The sequence below is a fragment of the Apodemus sylvaticus genome, chromosome 2 (assembly GCF_947179515.1).
Source record: "Apodemus sylvaticus chromosome 2, mApoSyl1.1, whole genome shotgun sequence".
Lineage (NCBI taxonomy): Eukaryota > Metazoa > Chordata > Mammalia > Rodentia > Muridae > Apodemus > Apodemus sylvaticus.
Genome location: NC_067473.1, coordinates 18,911,280 through 18,920,143, shown reverse-complemented (window position 1 = coordinate 18,920,143; position 8,864 = coordinate 18,911,280). Strand labels below are relative to the sequence as shown.

Here is an 8,864-nt window from a genome sequence, read left to right as displayed (position 1 = left end):
TGCTACATGCATTGGAGATGACGTTTCATATATTTAATGAGCCAAGTTTGCCCTTAGTGACCCAGAGAGTGGCTGCAGCGACCCCTGTTTACCCCTGAGTTCCCACCTCGCCGACCCCGAATAGGACCATCTTTATCATGGAAGTTCATTCCTCGGTTTGCCTGTTTTCTGCACTCATCTTCACTTTTGCTCAGTAATTACTTTCTAAGTGCTGAATTTCTTTAAAGTGTAAGATGATATATAAAGAAAAACAAAACAAAGCATCCCTCACTCCTGCCTGAGCAGAGTGGGTTTTCGTCCTCACAGATCATTTTCAGCTCTCCCTGCTCGTGTGTGTGCGTGGGTTGTCCTGTAGCTAAGATCAGAGTTACCTCGCTGCGGCTAGTACGTCAGGACTTGTTCCCCTTGTCATGCAGTACATGGAGCCATGGTCCGTCCCTACAGTCGTCATGTTTTCCTCGGTTAATTCTCTTGGCACAGAGGAGATCTGCAAAATCCAATACTATGAAAGCTTGTTTGTATTACAGAAACAAAACCAACTGATTTAGCCTTCCGGGCTGATACCCAGTTTGTGTTCTTACAAACAGAATTGTAAAACTGTCTTTTCAAGTTCTGATAATTTCCTGTTAAGCGTTCTGTAACTAGGGCTGGTGAAATGGCTCAGTGTTTAAGAGCATTGACTGTGTGTGTGTGCATGTTTCCTTCTGTTGGATTTGCTGGTGTGAAATTATTTATTTCCTTTGTTTTCTTTGGTGTAGTTAAACTCCTTGGGTTGTAGTTTTCCTTCTTGGGGCTGCATTTGTGGCTAGATTGCTATTTGGTGTTCTGAAGGCTTCTTGTACACTTATAGGCATCTCTTTTGTTTGGTTAGGGAAATTTTCTTCTATGATTCTATGCCTGAGATTCTCTCTTTCACCACTTGTATTCTGTTGGTGATGTTTGTGTCTGTAGTTCCTGCTCACTTAACTAAATTTTCCATCTCCAGGATTCACTCAGTTTGTGTTTTCATTATTGCTTCTACTTCCATCTTCAGGTCTTGAACTGTTTCGTTCATCCTTCACTTGGTTGGTTGTTTCTTCTTGGCTTTGTTTAAGGGATTTATTCATTTCCTCTTTAAAGGCCTCGATTACCATCATAAGAGTGGATTCAAGGCTATTTTCTTATACTTCAGCTGTATTGGAATATACAGGCCTTACTGTAGTAAGATAGCTCGGCCATATTGCCTTAGCTGTTAGTTACAGTTTTATTGCTATGAACAGACACCATGACCAAGGCAACCTTTTTTTTAAAGATTTATTTATTTATTATATGTAAGTACACTATAGCTGTCTTCAGACACTCCAGAAGAGGGTGTCAGATCGCATTACAGATGGTTGTGAGTCACCGAGTGGTTGCTGGGATTTGAACTCACAACCTTCGGAAGAGCAGTCAGTGCTCTTAACCACTGAGCCATCTCTCCAGCCCGATCAAGGCAACTCTTATAAGAACAACATTTAATTGGGGCTGACTTACAGGTTCAGAGGTTCAGTCCATTATCCTTAAGATGGGAGCATGACAGAGTCCAGGCAGGCATGGTACAGGCAGAGCTGAGAGTTCTACATCTTCATCTGAAGGCTTCTAGGAGAAGACTGGCTTCCAGGAGGCTAAGATGAAGATTTTAAAGCCCAAGCCCACAGTGGCACACCTACTCCAACAAGGCCACACCTTCAAATAATGCCACTACTGGGATAGGCATACTCAAACCATCACAACTGTATTCTTATACTGCTTATACTGTCCTCTAGTTGTCTGGGTTTGGGGAGTTATTATAGGTTTAGGTATTGATGTCTGAGTTTATCTTTGTTAGTTGTGTGATTTTTTGATGTTTTCTCCCTTGGTTTTTGTTTCCTCTCTGGTCTTCTAGCCCGATTTTTCTGGTGTTGTGGTGACAAGCTAGTCTTCAGATCTAGTAGGGTGTCTCTGCTAGAATTTTTATGGCCTGCATGACCTCCGTGTTTTTTGGGTGCCAATGCTGCCTCTGGGGTTCCTAGAATCAGCTTGGGCTCCGGGAAAGCAGAGGTCTTCTGCCAAAGTTGTGGGACAGAATACAGAGCCCAGGCGATGGGGTGCAGTTTACTGCTGTTGGATGCACTTTAAGGGGAGTTCTGGAGAAAGGAGTGTAAGACTTAGGGCAATTGCAATCCTAGAATGGATGTGCTGTGTAAAACCCAATTCTCCGTCATGGGAAGACCCAGAAGACATGTTCTTCATTAATTCTTTAAGTCTCAAAATGGTAAGAGTGGCACCAGCACATTTGAAGAGCTTTAATGTCACTCTTTTTCTTGTTCCAGACTTTAGGGTTGGAGATGCTGCTGCTCAGTTGGATAAATGAAATGCAAGAAGTTTAAATAGATCCCCATGCAGCAGGGGCCAGGTAACTGCACTCAACAACCAAAGGCAAGGTGATTATAGTTACTGTAATGGGCAGCACAGACAAAGCAGTGTCCACAATGGCTTAGCCTCTAATGGTCAGCACAGGTAAAGAAAATTTTATGGTAGTATGACTCAAATGGACCTTTGTCACTGGCTAATCAATCATAGTGTTTTCAGATATGAGATAGATAAGAAACCTATTGCATTATTGTTTGATCTGTATATGCAGAAAATTCCTGTAACTAATCAAAGTAAAGCTTCATTGGAGCATGGTAAAAGAGAATCTCAGTCCATGAGTCAATTTCCAGTCTTGTACCAGTTTGCAGACACAGAATGCTTTGAAGGAAGGGCAGGCCAGGTTCCCATGAGGAAGACCTTTGGCAAAATATCTAAAAGTTTTACTGTTAGCCTTTCTCCAGTCCTTCCCCAGAGAGACCTAACACCCTTTTCAAGGGTGGCTGTGCCCCAGGGTAAAGGAAACAATCAGACCTTCCAGGGTCTATTGGATACTACTTTTGAATTAACAATGATTCCATGAGTCCCCAAGAAACACTTTGACCCTCCAATTAAAGTAGGAGTTTATGACTATTAATGAATTAATCATTATTGTAAACAGATGATGAATGAATTAATGATTTTGGCTGAAATCTGACTCACAGTAGGTTCAATGGGTCCCTGAACTCATACTGTAGTTAATTATCCAGTCACAGAATCAATAATTTGGATAGTTATACTTAGAAATTGGAATGAGAGAATTCTCTCATTGGTTCCCTGGTCTGTGGAGTGAGAGCTATTATGGTTGGAAAAGCTAACTGGGAGCCTGTAGAGTTGACTCTGACAGGAAAATTTGTGAATCAAAAACAGTATCACATCCCAGGAGGAATTACAGAAATTAGAGCCATCAAGATCTTGAAAGGTTTAGCGGCTCCCAACATGCTATCCTCTAACTCTCCCATCTGGCCAGTGGAGAAGACAAATGTGTTGTGGAGCATGATGGTGGACTATCAAAAGCTAAGGCAGTAACTCCAATTGAAGCTGCTGTATCAGATGTAGTGTCCTTACTTATGCAGATGAGCACGTCTTTTGGTTCAAGATATTAAGCTATTGATCTAGCAATGCCTCTTCTCAGTACCGGTCCATATGGACCAACAAAACCAATTTGCTTTCTCTTGGCAAGACCAGTAGTATACATTTACAGTTTTACCTCAAGAGTATATTTACTCTCCTGCCCTGTGTCATAACTTAGTTAGAAGGGATCTTGATCGTTTGTCTCGTCCACAAAATATCACATTGATTCCCCATTCTGACTTTATGTGGATTATACCAAATGAGCAGGAGGTAACAAGCACTTTGGACTTGTTGGTAACACATATGAACATCAGAGGATGGAAAATCAGTCCAATGAAAATTCACAGGCCTTCATTTCAGGAGTCCAGTGCTATGGTGCATGCAGGGATATTTCTTCTAAGGTGAAGGATAAGAGATTGCACTTGGCCCCTACCACCAAGAAGAAAGAAGTACAATGTTTACTAGGTCTACCTAGCTGAACTTTGTAGATAATCCCTCATTTGGCTATGTTACACTGGTCCATATACCAAGTGTCTCAAAAAACTGCTAGCTTTGAGTAGGACCTGGAATAGGAGAAGGCTCTTTAACATGTCCAGCCTGCTTTACAGGGTACTTTACCACTCGAATTGTATGATCCAGCAGACCTCTGGTACCTGAGGTGTCAGAGACAGAAAGGGATGTTTGGAGCCTCTGGCAGACCCTATAGGTGAATCACAGAAAATATGTTCTGGGTTTTGGAGTAAGGCTCTACCATCATCTGCAGACTACTGTTCTCCCTTTGAGGGAAAGCTCTTGGCCTGCTATTAAGCTTTAGCAGAAACTGAACATTTGATAATGAAACACCAAGTTATCACAGGACCTGAGTTGCCTATCACAAGCTGGGTTTTATCTGACCTGCCAAATTACAAAGTAGGACAAGCACAGCTGCAATCTATTATCAAGTGGAAGTGGAACATACTTAAGTGGGCCTGAGTAGGTCCTGAAGATGCAAGCATGTTAACCTGAAGAAGTTTCTACTTCTGTTATAGTGCCATCTGCTGCCAAGCATGCTCCTATAGCCACATGGGCTGTGTGTTGTATGATAGGGTGACTGAGGAGGGGAAGACTGCATCTTAGTTTACTGATAGTTCTGAACGTTACGCAGGAACCTTACAACCCCTTTCTGGGACAACCCTGAAAGATGCGAACAGAGGGAAATCTTCAGGGTGGGCAGAATACTAGTCACGATGCATGGTCATATATTTTGAAAAGGAGGAATGGTCAGATCTGCAATTGTTCACTGTGGGCTACAGCGACTGTCTGGATGATCAGGGTCTTGGAAAGAACAAAAAAGAGTAGAAAATTGGCGGGAGGACTCCAAATGGGGCTGCAGAAGATGACAATAATCATGGCAATGCTTGAGCAGATGAGACCAAATGTGGGCAAGTTGCTCAAGGGTATCGATAGGTAGAATCCTGAAAACTTAGGTACCCTGGAGTGGTATGTGGAGACACAGGCCAAGGAGAATGCCTATGATCTGGAGGCCAACCTGGCCATCCTAATACTGGTTCAACCCATCCTTCTTCAGATCACAGTCTGTAGGGTTCCATAGCTGCCTGCAGCTATTACGAAGTGGGTTTCTGGAACAGAAGCTGAGGAATAAACAGGGAAGAGGGGCGAAAAGAAGTATGGCTAAGACAATATTCACTGATCAAAGCCAGAAACTTTAATGGCGCCAGACCTTTTAACAGTTTGGGCAAACCCTTCCCCCCAGACTCCAGGCTGAGTTCCGGTGGAAGTTGTCTAGCTTCTCTTGGAGGTCCTCACCTTGACTGCTCCTGCAGCTGGGTGGGTCACCTGCTTAATTCAGGAATTCCTAGACCTGGAGGAACAATGAACTTAACCTTTACTTCGAGCACTTCACCCTAGGTGGAGCAGGATCCTGGCTATCTGGGAGAAGTTAACCTTGACCAAAGTCAAACTCTGACCAAGTGCATGACTGCCCCAATATGGCTCTGTACAACAGTCACTGCCCAGATTCTGCTGAAAGCCCTCACTAACCTGCCCCACATCGACTTTGCTCTGCAAACATACCAGACACATCAAGAAGAGCGACCTTTCTGACAAATCTTGTACCTCGAAGACCTGCTGGAAACCTGCCACTTTCAAGCCTTCTGGCAAGCCCTGGTTGAGAACATGAACCTCCTAGAAGGCATAACTGGCTTTGAATACTCTGTCTGACAATTTCTCTGCCATGTGGTGAGCAGCACGTACCAGCACACTGACTGCTGGTTGCTGGCTAAGATGCTTGAAGATCTAACAACCAGCTGAAGGTGTGGATGACCAAGTATAGCGGAACACTGATGAGTCAGATCTGCAGCCAGAAAGAGAGCCGTAAGCCCAAGAACATCATAGACAAGGCCAACTTTGACGGTGTGTCCAGCATCATGGCCTCCTCTTGTGTGTGTGCATTAATAAAGATGTATTCACTCCAAAAGAAGAGGAGGAGGAGGAGGAAGAAGAGGAAACCCATGTAAATGCTCATCAAAAGGTGACTTCAGCAGAGTTCAATACCAAATAGGTAGGATGACCCATTCTGTTGACAGCTGGCTTCTTATGCCAGTCATCCCTGTTATTGTCCAATGGGCCATGAATAAAGTGGCCATGGTAGCAGAGGTGGACGTTATACATGGTCTGGACAACATGGACTGCCACTCACAGACTTTGACCTGAATACAGCTACTACTGAGTGCCAGACATGCCAACAGCAAAGATTAAGGCTGAGCCTCAAATATGGCACATTCCTCCAGGGTGACCAGCCAGCGACTTGGCAGCTGGTTGACTGCATTGGACTGCTTCCTCCATGAGAAGGATAATAATTTGTACTTAACAGAGCAGATACTTATTCTGGTTATGGATTTGCCTTTCCTACATGTGATGCTTCTGCCAAATCTCCATATGTAGACTCCCAAACTCTGGTTTCCATCTTTTTGTTTCCTCCTCTGTGATGGCCCTGAGCCTTGCAGGGAGGGAAGATGATGGAGCTGCTCCATTTATGAGGCAGTACTCCTAAGATACTTATTCTCTGCACTGTGACCTCTTGTGAGTTTCCATATCAACCATTGTTGACTTCACAAAGAAACTTCTTTTATGTGGTCTGAGAACTATTCAATTTTGGGGTACAGCGATATGAATTTAGAGAGCAGTTTGATGCTATTGTTTATTTAGCATTAGAGCCTGTGAGCTCCAGAGCCACAGGTTCTTGTCCAGATGTACATTAGCAGACATGGGTTTTCTCCTGTGGAACAAGGCTTTTAATCCAATGTGATCTTGACCGTTAACTTGATGGGATCTAGAATCACCAAGGAAGCCAGTCTCTGATGGGTTTTCTAGATTAGGTTAGTGGGGTGGGAAGATTTACCATCCTATAGGCTGGGGTCCTGGGCTGAATAAAAGGGAGAAGGCTTGCTGAACAAGCCTCTCCGTCCTTCCCTGCTTCTTGACTGCAGTACAATGTGAGTAGCTGCTCCTGCTCCTGCTCCTGGCTCCATGCTCCCCCATCCCAGTGGACCACACCATCAAACTCCAGGCCAGAACGACTTCTTCCACCATTAAGTTCCTTTTGTCAGGAATTTTGTTGCAGTAACAAGAAAATTAATATACTTCCTGTCTTCCAACCACTGCAGTTCCCAGGTAGATATATACAGTACAGAGAAACTGATGCATTTAATATTTTCATGCAAGAAATATTTACTGGATGGTTGAAGGGACCCTTGAGGACTCCATGGTGAGCAAGACAGGTACATCTCAATTAGTGATCTTAGCTAATGTGAGACCACGGAGGTAACAAGACAGGCAGAGGTAAGAACACAGGGGCTCTCTCAGGGGCAGCCTCTGTGAAGGGCCAGCAGCCCTTGAGTTCTTGACAAGTCTAGTGGCAACAGTGCAGAAAATTGACAACACTTCTCCTTTCACACCAGGGTGCTTTGCTCAGCCCCCTGCTCTGAGGGAGCGAGTTGCCCCCTGCTCTGAGGGAGCGAGCTGCCCCCTGCAGGCCCACCTTGCAGCTGCTAGGAGCTTGCTAATCATTTCTGCCAAATTCTGGTAATTGCTGAGCTTGTGAGTCATCCCTTTTTGTCATGCTGAATCAAAGGCCAAAGCATGAGCAGTTGGGTACTTCTGCTCGATAGAATAAAACGAGGTTCCGATTTCACATCAAACCTAAACATGTATTCCAGACAGGCTAAAGGCTGGATGTGGTATAAGACCCCCCAAAAACGGAGGGTGCCCCAGCACCCCAGGCCTCAGAAGGTGACACCCATATCACTCTCGAGAAACGGTCTCGATGCAATAACATGAGGATTCTTTATTCCAGAAATCTGGGTTCCACAACCGTATACCATGCAGGGGTAGAGGACTGTGGACCCCGAGTGCCGAATTGCAACAGCTTTTATAAGTTTACAACAAAGCCCGTGAATCATAAACCAATCATTCCTTAGTATGGAAAGCCCGCGAAATGGGTACAGTTGATTTGTACCACTCCATAGTTTTAGGCCAATCAGTTTAAATTATCGGAGCCCGCGCTCAGTGAACCAATTAGTTTCCTATTTTCCTATTAGCTGCGTGAACTCCTGGATAGGGGTAATGGCGTAAGCAGTTTACAGAAATAAGATAAGCTTAGCTCATTTCCAGTTAGTTACCTTACAGGGCCAGGATCACCTACTCAAGGCCTTTCTGCCTAGCTCTTAAAGTGCGGGCTCTGAACTGTGACCTTTTACCTAGTTTCTAACAAAGAGCACAAAGAGCAGGCTCTGGAATGTGAAGTGTTTGGGGCTCCTTGGAAGGCTGGAGTTAGGCTGTATTTTCTATTCTTTCATTGGAAAGCAAAACTGAAAGTCAGAGCAAAGTGTGGCAGAGCATCTTGGATCTTGAACCAAAAATGCTTTTGATGAAGAGCAAACACTGAGGAAAATTAATAGATTGTGTCAAAATTAAAACTCCTGTGCATCAAAAGACGTTGGGGGCACAGAAGTCCTTGCACTCACAGAGAAGCAGTCAGAAAGCCAAGAAAGTTAATCACTCAGAGAAGTTTCTCCTCAGTGGAGGAGACAAAAATCAAAGACCTGCATTCCATCCAGAGAGCTGAGAGTGGATTTTGTTAATGACCTGGTGACTTTTTTGTTATCTGTGGACACAGACCTCACCCAGTTTTTGTTAGAGACAGACCTCACCCAAATCCCCCAGAATGATTATCCAAGACTCTTCCCTGCCTAGACCAGTAATTACCCTTGTTAGGGGAGATGTCACAGTTTTATTGCCTGCTGACCTTGGTGTTATCAGTCAGAGGCCACACTAGATTCTAGGCCATTTAGCTATAGAACCCACCCTCATGGTCACTCGTACTC

The 8,864-nt window shown here is 44.2% G+C and overlaps 1 pseudogene; it reads left to right on the top strand.

The window, feature by feature from the left end:
• Window positions 1-4,867: 4,867 nt before the first annotated feature.
• On the top strand, window positions 4,868-7,567 carry LOC127677259 (eukaryotic translation initiation factor 3 subunit K-like; annotated as a pseudogene).
• The last annotated feature ends 1,297 nt before the right edge of the window (window positions 7,568-8,864 follow it).